The sequence below is a fragment of the Carettochelys insculpta genome, chromosome 23, assembly GCF_033958435.1.
Source record: "Carettochelys insculpta isolate YL-2023 chromosome 23, ASM3395843v1, whole genome shotgun sequence".
Lineage (NCBI taxonomy): Eukaryota > Metazoa > Chordata > Testudines > Carettochelyidae > Carettochelys > Carettochelys insculpta.
In genome coordinates this window covers 12620829-12631552 of record NC_134159.1, presented here as the reverse complement: position 1 = coordinate 12631552, position 10724 = coordinate 12620829, and the positions used below count along the sequence as shown (strand labels likewise).

General features: G+C 44.5%; 1 protein-coding gene across 1 annotated transcript in view; it reads left to right on the top strand.

Annotated features, from left to right (window-relative positions):
- Nucleotides 1-10724, top strand: part of CA6 (carbonic anhydrase 6) — a 54232-nt gene that overhangs the window by 630 nt on the left and 42878 nt on the right. The window lies entirely within an intron of this gene.

Genomic DNA, 10724 nt, shown 5'->3' with positions numbered 1-10724 from the left:
CGGCTAACTGGACTTTTGCTCATGGAAAATCCCATTGCTGGGCTGGGATGTGAGCCCGCCGGGGCGTTGCAGATCAGGGCCCCTACGCCACTCAGGGGGTCCCCCCGCTTGAGTATTGCACCCCCAACCCGCTCCTCTCGTTGTGCACGGCCTTGTGGCGTGTGCTGGGGCATTTTTCGGTTTGTGAAAAAAAAAATGCAATTAGTCCCTAGTAAAGGGGGAAGGGTGTCGAAATATGTCCATGTAGCGGCCCCGCTGAGCTAGCACTGCTTTTGGAACAAATGCACCCGGCAACCGCTTACATGCGGGGTGCACCCCAGCCCTTGCCAAAGCACCGGCGCTTCAGGAAGAGGAACATGGCCAGTTTGCACCACAGTGCTTTTAGTAACAGAGAGGAAGCCGTGCTAGTCTATACACTATCAAAACAAAAAGCAGTCAAGTAGCACTTTAAAGACTAGCAAAATGGTTTATTAGGTGAGCTTTCACGAAAGCTCACCTAATAAACCATTTTGCTAGTCTTTAAAGTGCTACTTTGACTGCTTTTTGTATTCACAGTGCTTTTAGTGTAACATCTTATTATCCACTCATAAAGCTAAGTTCTGTGCTTTAGCAAAGCCAAAATAGATACCAGGCAGTGGGAATGTGCCACTCGGGAGGGAACGATTAAGGACAAGTGTAATGACAGACAGTCCTTGGCAGGTTAGATTTTGAGAAATACTGTTTTTGTTTCATAAAGCTAAGATCAGCTTTGGCCATCTGATTTCCCCTGGCTAAGCCACCAGAACAGTCCTCAGGGAAGAGTATTTAAGGACAAGATAATTTATGGAGTATGCAATGTGTTTGCCAGTTCTTAAGAATTTTTGTTTAGCTAGTGCCTAGTCCCCCTTGCTCAGTCCAACTCTAGGAAAGCTAAGAGTTCAGCCATAGGAGAAGACACATGAAAAAAGTTGGGGTGAAGATGAAGGCAGGTGGAAGAATCCATGAAAGGAGCAGACACAGTGATGGGGGACAGCAAGACAACAGATGAAAATGTCATCTCTTTTTGCTAATCCTTTTACAAGTGGGACTGAGTACCGGAGGAGTGTAGTTGAGGATTATGCTACTGAGGAAGAGCATTAAGTGAAAGTAGCAGCTCACAGTACAGCATTTTGCATTTTATTAACCTTTCAGAAACTCAGGCTTTAAGATCTAAGAAGGCCAAAGAATCAAACTGAAAACGTAGCTAACAAATATAATACATTTGCCACATTGCAATAAGAATTCTGTAGCTGAAAAGAAGTGGTGAATCTGAAAGGGGATTTCCCTTCCTCTGGAGAATTTTACTTCTCAACCCTACTTCTAGATTCTGTTTAACCACCCCTTTGGGGATGATTTGCAGCCCTGGCTCAGGAAGAGAGATTTGAAAAGAAATTTCCTTTTTTACGTAGCATTAAGCTGAACGGCCCATACTGGCATGGCATCCAGACTGTCATATTAAATGTTTTAAAAATGCCAGTAAAACAAAGCTACTCTGCAAGTAGCACAGAAACTGTCACCCATGATTTATTTACACCTCCCCCACAAAAAAAAAGCTTCTGAATGTTCCTATGCTGTTTATATCTCCTTTCTGGAGATGGATAAGAGAGCAGTTTTTTGTGAGCACCCTAGTATCCTGCAAACACTAAAGGACATGAGCTCATTGTGTGTGTGTGTGTAAGCATCTTCAGGATCAGAGTAACCATTATTAACAGGAGTATCTGTGCCTAAAGAATATCAGATCCATGCCAAGGGATGTTTTCATTCTGTGGCAAAGTGCTCAGAGATAGATACAAAAAACAGACTCCAACTCTGCCTTGCAATGCCTAATGTTGAGACACTCTGCTCCTATTTGCCAAGTGGAGTCCACAGCTGTGAATTAGGTGCCCAGACACTCTGTACAATGAATAAGGAGAGTTAGGCACTTTTATGAACACCATTCACAAAACATAAGAACGGCCATTACTGAGTCAGACCAAAGGTCCATCTAGCCCAGCATCCCATCTGCTGCCATTGGCCAGTGCCAGGTGGCCCAGAGGGGGTGGACCAAAGACAATGATCAAGCAACTTGTCTCCTGCCATCCATCTCCAGCCTCTGACAAACAGAGGCCAGGGACTTGATTCTTGCCCCCTGGCTCATCGCCTTTCATTGACCTAACCCCCATGAATTTATCTAGCTCTTCTTTGAACTCTCTTAAGCTGCGTCTACACGTGCACGCTACTTCGAAGTAGCGGCACCAACTTCGAAATAGTGCCCGTCGCGTCTACATGCGTCGGGCACTATTTCGAAGTTAACTTCGACGTTAGGCGGCGAGACGTCGAAGTCGCTAACCTCATGAGGAGATAGGAATAGCGCCCTACTTCGACGTTCAACGTCGAAGTAGGGACCGTGTAGACGATCCGCGTCCCGCAACGTCGAAATTGCCGGGTCCTCCATGGCGGCCATCAGCTGGGGGGTTGAGAGATGCTCTCTCTCCAGCCCCTGCGGGGCTCTATGGTCACCGTGGGCAGCAGCCCTTAGCCCAGGGCTTCTGGCTGCTGCTGCCGCAGCTGGGGATCCATGCTGCATGCACAGGGTCTGCAACCAGTTGTCGGCTCTGTGGATCTTGTGTTGTTTAGTGCAACTGTGTCTGGGAGGGGCCCTTTAAGGGAGCGGCTTGCTGTTGAGTCCGCCCTGTGACCCTGTCTGCAGCTGTGCCTGGCACCCTTATTTCGATGTGTGCTACTGTGATGTTCCCTCGCTGCGCCTATTTCGATGTGGTGCTGCGCAACGTCGATGTTGAACATCGACGTTGCCAGCCCTGGAGGACGTGTAGACGTTATTCATCGAAATAGCCTATTTCGATGTCTCCACATCGAAATAGGCTACTTCGAAGTAGGCTTCACGTGTAGACGTAGCCTTATAGTCCTAGCCTTGACAGCCTCCTCTGGCAAGGAATTCCACAGGTTGACTGTGCGTTGTGTGAAAAAGAACTTTCTTTTATTAGTTTTAAACCTGCTACCCATTAATTTCATTTGGTGTCCTCTAGTTCTTATATTATGGGAACAAGTAGATAACTTTTCTTTATTCACCCTCTCCACCCTGCTCATGATTTTATATACATCTATCATATCCCCCTCCCTCTCTTCTTTTCTAAACTGAAAAGTCCAAGTCTCTTTAACATCTCCTCATATGGGACCCCTTCCAAACTGTTTTAGTTGCCCTTTTCTGAACCTTTTCTAATGCCAAAATATATTTTTTGAGGTGAGGAGAACACATCTATATGCAACAGAGAGGAAGCCGTGCTAGTCTATAGACTATCAAAACAAAAAGCAGTCAAGTAGCACTTTAAAGACTAGCAAAATAGTTTATTAGGTGAGATTTCGTGTGACAGACCCACTTCTTCAGACTGTTCTGGTCTGGCTATGGTCTGAAGAAGTGGGTCTGTCCCACGAGAGCTCACCTAATAAACTATTTTGCTAGTCTTTAAAGTGCTACTTGACTGCTTTTTGTTTTGATACATCTATATGCAGTATTCAAGCTGTGGGCATAGCAGTTTTATAAAGGGGCAGTAAAATATTCTTTGTCTTATTGTCTATCCCTTTAATAATTCCTAACATCCTATTTGCTTTTTTGACTATCGCTGCTCACTGTGTGGATGTTTTCAGGGAACTATCCACGATAACCCCAAGATCTTTTTCCTGATTAGTTGTAGCTAAATTAGCCCCCATCACACTCAGCGTATACTTGGAGTTATTTTTTCCAGCATGTGAGGTGGGAAGCTGCTTACGCTGTCCAATAGCAAACCCTGCCTTCAAAAGAGCTTTATTTCATGATAATGACTGTGCAGAACAGCAGCATGAGTCAAAGGGTTTAAGTGCCTAAGGGGGCTGGAGGGAGGAGCCATCTTCCTTTTAGAATTCACAAGCACATACCTGCTCCTGGAGTTAGGTGAAACCCTTTCTCAAAGAGCCACACCAATGAGAAGCCTCACTCCTTTTAATTTCCAGCCCAGTCATGAGACCACCCACCCTGCATTGTTTTGTGTGGGGTGCAATCCAGCAGGCAGCTTCTGAGAATGACTAGAGGTTCAGGCCGCAGAGGCGAGATAGGTGGAGCAATGTCCAATTTGAGGATTTTGCTGGAGGTTTGGTCAGAGCTAGACACCCACACACCCGGACCAGTGGTGTGCAAACTGCAGCATGCAGTTCATTGGGTAGCCTGAAAGACAGTTGGTTAATTGTTGCACACGGTCAGGGTTGCTCAATGTGGCCCATAGAGACAAAAAAGGGCCACTTGTGCGACCCACTCACTAGCCCAGGTTGTCCATTGCTGGAAAGACTGACAAAACAAACCAACAGGCATGTAGCACTTTAAAGGCTAACAAAATAATTTATTAGGGGATGAGTTTTCATAGGACAGACCCACTTCAGATCTGAAGAAGTGGGTCTGTCCCACGAAAGCTAATCACCTAATAAATCATTTTGTTAGTCTTTAAAGTGCTACATGACTGCTGGTTTGTTTTGTTAGAATACAGACTAACAGCTGCCTCTCTGTGACCTAGACAGAGGCAGTTGTCAGATTTTTAGGGGGCTTTTCTAGTAGAAATTAAGGCATCAGCTGCCTAGGGACTTTGTGCACCTACAGACTAGGCAGCACCAGAGCAAAGGTTTTGAGAATCATGTTTTGGATTTAAAGCCTAATGAGGCTCTGCTCCAAAAACCCTGGTTCTGCATAGGAATATTTCCTTTGTTTTTAAACAGGTTTTGAATCAGGATCTGAATGGCTTTATATTTGAGTAAAGTGCCTGGGATTTGCAGGGTCCTGATTCTGCGAAGAGTTATGCATGTGTAACACCAACAGACCCGGCTTGCTGGCACCAGGTATTGAACCTGTGATAATAGGGGCTAAAATGCTGTGTTCTACCCATGAGCTCAAGGCCAGCTGGCTCTCAGCTGGGGCTGGAGAGCATAGACTTCACTCACCCTAGTATGAGGTCTCAGTGCCTCTGGGTACTACACAGGTATACACCATTATTCAAGTGAGGAGTCCCACTAAATTATGTGAAGTCTTACCTAAGTAAAATGACAAACATGCATAAGTGTTTGTGAAACAGAGGCCAGTAGCAATACTGTACATAAAATAAGGATCATGATTGCAAAGCACACAAAAGAGAAAATACATCGATACATACACTTACCAAAGACACCGAGGAATTGTATAAGAAACAAGTTTTTAAAGCTTTGAAAATGAGATTTGAAAACTGAACATTTCAAACAATTATATTCATTACATACGGTCACCTAAGTGTCCCTTATAAACAACACAAAAAGGAGGGTATATCTACACGCAGGAGGTATGTGGGCATTAAGACCGTAAGGTAGGTACAGCTATTCTGACAGAAGAGGCTTTTTCCATTGATGTTGGACTATTGTCTCCTGAACAAAGCGGTTAGGTGGAAAGAAGCTAAGTCAAAGTATGTACATCAATCAGGGATGTTCAGTTTTCACACTGCTGACCAAGATAAGCATGTTGACCTAAATTTTAAGTGTAGCTCAGGCCTTTCAAGAAGCCAGGCCAAATACAGTCTTTGACTGGAAGTGAGACAAATAAATATGATGAGTGGGAAAATTACTGATCCCATTGGTGAGAAAATGGGTCTTAATTCTATCAATATTCAAGGTATGAGAATTTTAAAAACTTCCTGTGAGATTTTCTTGGATTTTTAATCAAACATGTCTGAAATGTGCCCGCACCGTTTTGTGTGCACCATCCGTAAAAGCCAAGAATCAATTTTCACTGACTGTTTGTGAAAGGCAATTTTTCAAGTCATTGGTACAGCTATTTGTGGGAAAAGTGCACAGGAAGTGCTCATGCACTCAACTGGTCAGGGTATTCACAAAAAACCCACATGACTTACCTAATGTATCACAACTAGAATAACAGGTTTCAAGTAGCAAGTAACGGTTCATTACTAAACCGCAGAGTCAGAGCTCACCCAGAAGGGCCTGGCTGTTGGATGGAGCTCAAGGCAGCACACCAAGGTGCTGCTGGCCAGTAGGTGTGGGGCCCTGAAGGTGCAAGGCCCAAAGCAACTGCCTTGCCCTAAGGTGGGGGCTTGCACAGAGTAAAAAATGTTTGACAGAATTACATGTTGAATACCTTTGAGGAATTGCAATGTCGTCACAAGCATTGTCCGAAGAAACAAATTAATCAGATAAGCAAATTATTTGTTCCATTGTGTTACTTATTAGCAGTCTAGTCTGTTGATGCATATGGTGTTCACAACAAATAAAACATGCAGAACAGGATCGCAGCTCTGGATATTAGTATCTTGTTTAGAATCATAGAATCCTAGGGCTGGAAGGGACCTTAGAAGGTCATCGAGTCCAGCCTCCTGCCCAGAGGAAGATCAACCCTAACTAAATCATCCCAGCTAGGACTATGTCAAGCTGGGACTTAAAAACCTCTAGGGATGGCGATTCTACCACCTTTCTAGGTAATGCTTTCCAATGCTTAACCACGTTCCCAGTGAAATAGATTTTCCTAATATCCAATCTAGTCCTACCCGACTGTAACTTGGCACCATTGCTGCTTGGTTCTGCCAATCATCACTACTGAGGACAGCCTCTCTCCATCTTCTTTAGAGTATCCCTTCAGGAAGTTGAACGCTGCTATCAAATCACCCCTGACTCTTCTCTTCTGCAAACTAAATAAGACCACATCCTTCAGCGTTTCCTCATAGGTCACATGCTCCAGCCCCCTATTCAGTTTGATTGACCTCCGTTGAACCCTCTCCAATGCAGCCACATTTTTTCTATACTGGGAGGCCCAGAACTGGACTCAGTACTCCATATGTGGCCTCACTTGTGCCGAATAGTGGGGAACAACCACATATCTAGATATGCTGGAAATGCTCCTCCTAATGCACCCTAATATGTTGTTAGCCTTCTTGGCTACGAGGGCACATTGTTGACTCATATCCAGCTTCCATGGAGCCAATGGTGATTCCTTTTTGTGGTGTTTAATAAGAGTGTGATGATTTACATGATTCACTCCCCACCCCCCACTGAAATGGCTGTTGAGAGATGCCGTTCCTCTTTGGATTAATTGAATCATCTTACATGATCAGCTATTCTTGGCCTACAGCTGGTAAAGCCCTGCTGGGTCCATTGCTCCTGTCCATCACACTAAAGGTTTGGCCACTATCGGTACAGGCTGGTGAAGGGGCGACATGCTCCAATCCATCTTTGTTGCACAGCCAAAGCTATGTCTGCAAGAATGTTTCTCCTGTATGGCTCCCAAGCATCCTTGCTGGACACGGTACTCCAAATGAGTAAGGGTGGTCTAGATATTTACAATTAAATCATATGGGTCTCGCTGAGCTTTTTGTGGGGAATGAATAATGCCAATTCTCCCCATAACCTCTGGTCTGGGTAACCTTCCAGATTTGTGCATTAACCTTTGAGAAAATAATTTGAAGTGATGAATGGATCTCAAATTAGAAGTATTCCCTGAAAGGAATAAAGCAAAACTCGTGGCTAAATGTTTTACTGCTGGGATCACAGCAAGGATGCTGTAGGCTAAATAGTTAACTGGTAAGCTGCATTATAAACAGATGAGGCTTACTAGTTCCAGTTAACTGATAAGGGCTGGAGCATCTCCTTGCCCAGCATGGGTAGGGGGGTGCTCCAGCCCCGCAGGTTCACCACAGAAGGCGGGGGCGGGGGCACTCCGGTGTAGCCAGAGCAGTCCCCATGTGTGACAGTCTGAAGGAGGAAAAGGTAGCTGGGGAGGCCACTCCAGCCTAGCCAGACTTAAGCAGCCCCTCTGCCAGCAGCATTCCTGGGGCTGCTGTGGATGGGAGCTGCTCTGGCCTGGCTGGAGTGGCCCTGCCTGTAGTGCACCTGGGGTGCCAGGAATCAGAGCTGCTCTGGCCATGCTGGAGTGCCTCCTACCCACGACAGCACCATGGGCAGGGAAGCTCCAGCCTGACCAGAGCAGGACAGTCAGGACAACTGCCCAATAAACTGCTCCTTTCATATGGAGGTTAAACACCATGTTCATTCTATAACCTTTTGGTTAAACTTCCAAAGGCTTTGCTGGCTTTGGCTAAACATAAGAATGGCCATACTGGGTCAGACATCAGAATAGCCATACTGGGTCCTGCCTTCCAACAGTCGCTAATTCCAGATGCCCCAGAGGGTCATTGAACAATGTTATCATCAGCATTTGTGCTGGAAGACCATAGACTTCCAGGGTAGCTCAACTTGTCCACAGACTTCAGGATAGTAGCAGCAGCAGTCATCACTGCAGAACTGAGTGCTTTCTGAACAGACAGACACAACTTCTGTCTTCTTGAGAGTCACAGTGAGTCCAAATTGGTGAGCAGAGACAGCAAAATGATCAAAAAGCTCTGTGAATCCTCAACTGGATGAGCCAACACTGCACCGTCATCATCAAACAGGAGGTCACCAGTAGCTGTAGTGAACACTTCGATAACATCTGAAAATCTTTTTGGTTGGAAATGCTGCTGTTCGTTTGGAACCGAATTAGCTATGAGCAACTTCCAATCCTTGAAAGCAACTAAACAGCAGCATAGAAAAGTGGAGGACACATCCTTGCTTTGCATCATTTGATACATCAAAAGGTGCAGATGTCTCTCCATTTTCAAAGACACAACTCAGCATGCCATCATGGAAATACCAAATTATAGTGATGAATTTCTCAGGACAGCCAATGCACCCAAGTACCTTCCAAAGTCTGTTTCTGTTGACTGTGTTGAACACATTGTTCACATCAAAGAAAAAAAAATCACGTAGCGATCCTGATTTGGCTCTCTACATTTTTCTTGGATCTTTCTGGATGTGAGGACCATGTCAGCAGTGCTTCGACTAGCACAAAATCCACACTGAGTTTCAGGAATGATGCTATTTGTGACCACTTGTAATGACAGCCAACTGTAAGAGGATGGTAGCCAGGATCTTACCAACCATAGAAAGCAATGTGATGCCCCAGTGGTCATCACTGCATGCAAGATCACCTTTTTGCTTGTATATATGTAAATCAGGGCATCTTTGAAGTCCTGCAGAACTTCTTCTTTCTCCCAAATGGTGATAAACAAACAGGTGAGATGGCATGTCAGCTGGCCACCACCAGCTTTATAAATCTCTGATGGGATTGCATCACCACCTGGTGGCTTTCCAGACTTCATCTACTTGACAGCTTTTCGTATCTTGTCAAGAGTTGGTGGTATAATCAGCAGTGATTCATTAGTCCACTGAGGAATCTCTTCAAGAATGCTGCTTTCAAAAGGTGATGTCTGATTTAATACGTTGCAAAAATGTTTGGTCCACTGGGCAAGGATTTAAGTATTATCTGTAATCATAGCGTTGCCATCAGCAGAGTACACTGGTATTAAGCCAGCATTGCGTGGGCTGCCTTCAGCCCATCATAGAATACTTTAGAAATGTGTATGTCTGCTGTGTCTTGAAGTCTGACTGCTTTACATTTCCATCAGTCATCTTTTATTGGCCGTAACTTGCCTCGTGCCTTCTGATTAGCTGGAGTGTATGCTGATTTCCAATAAGCATTCTCTTGATCATTGATCCAAGCCAGGTGTGTGTCACATACGTGTCAACAAGAAAAGCATAGACATCTTTGTCCTAGCTGTCAAACCAGTCTCTGTGTGTGTGCGTGCGTGTGTGTGTAAACCTCAGTACTTTGACAACAGTTTTGTAGGTTGTTTCCTTGATATTGAGCTACTCCTCCTCAATAGGAACTGGCTGCTCTGGATCTTCATTGTCAATGACACTGGCAGCATCAAGACTAAGGTGAAACAATACTTATGTCTCAGGCATTACAAGTTTATCTTCATCCAACTTTTTTTGGCATGCAGCAAATGACATTTTGGCAGCCAGAGGCCCAAGGAAATGACAGTGCCTATATCATAGAATGGTCAGGCCAAGAGCCAGTGCCATGCATTGCATGAGTTAACATGACAGCTGTCTCTTTGTTTTGTAATGAAATAATCAATTGTTCACCAATGCTTTGACAGAGGTGGCATCCAAATTTCTTTGTATTTGCTTGCTTGTTGGAAGAACTTACATGCAACAGCAAGCACAGGCTGTGCATAGGTTTGAAGAAGGAAGGTGCCATTTGAGATCTCACTTTCAATCCAATCATGTCTAAGCACCTTCTACCACCATGTGGTGGAGTCTTGACTATCTCTAGCATTAAAATAGTTGAATAGTGACAGAGACGTAGCTGTGTTAGTCTGTACTCCAACAAAACAAAGCAGCAGAAATGTAGCACTTTAAAGACTAACAAAATGACTTATTCAGTGATGAACTTTTGTGGGACAGACCCACTTCTTCAGATCAATTTCATTTCCAATGCAGGCTGACATTTATAAGTACAGAGGACTAAAAAGAAAAAAATATCTCCAACAGGACACTTAACATCCCCACACCCCTCACCCACTTCCTTCAATCCTATTTGTCAGTTTTTATTAAAATAGTCGAATACAAATAGTTTGGAATTAAACAGAAAGCTTCCATTTCATCCTAGAAAGCTTCCATTTCATCGTCTGCAGCAGGCAATGTACGTGAATAGGCATTAACTTGTACTAGGCTCTGTCCCTGCTTCAGTCTAAAATTTGCCATCCTAAGGTGAGGACTGATGGCGTGTGGCTGGGATTCAAGCTAGGGAACTAGTGATGTCCTGATGG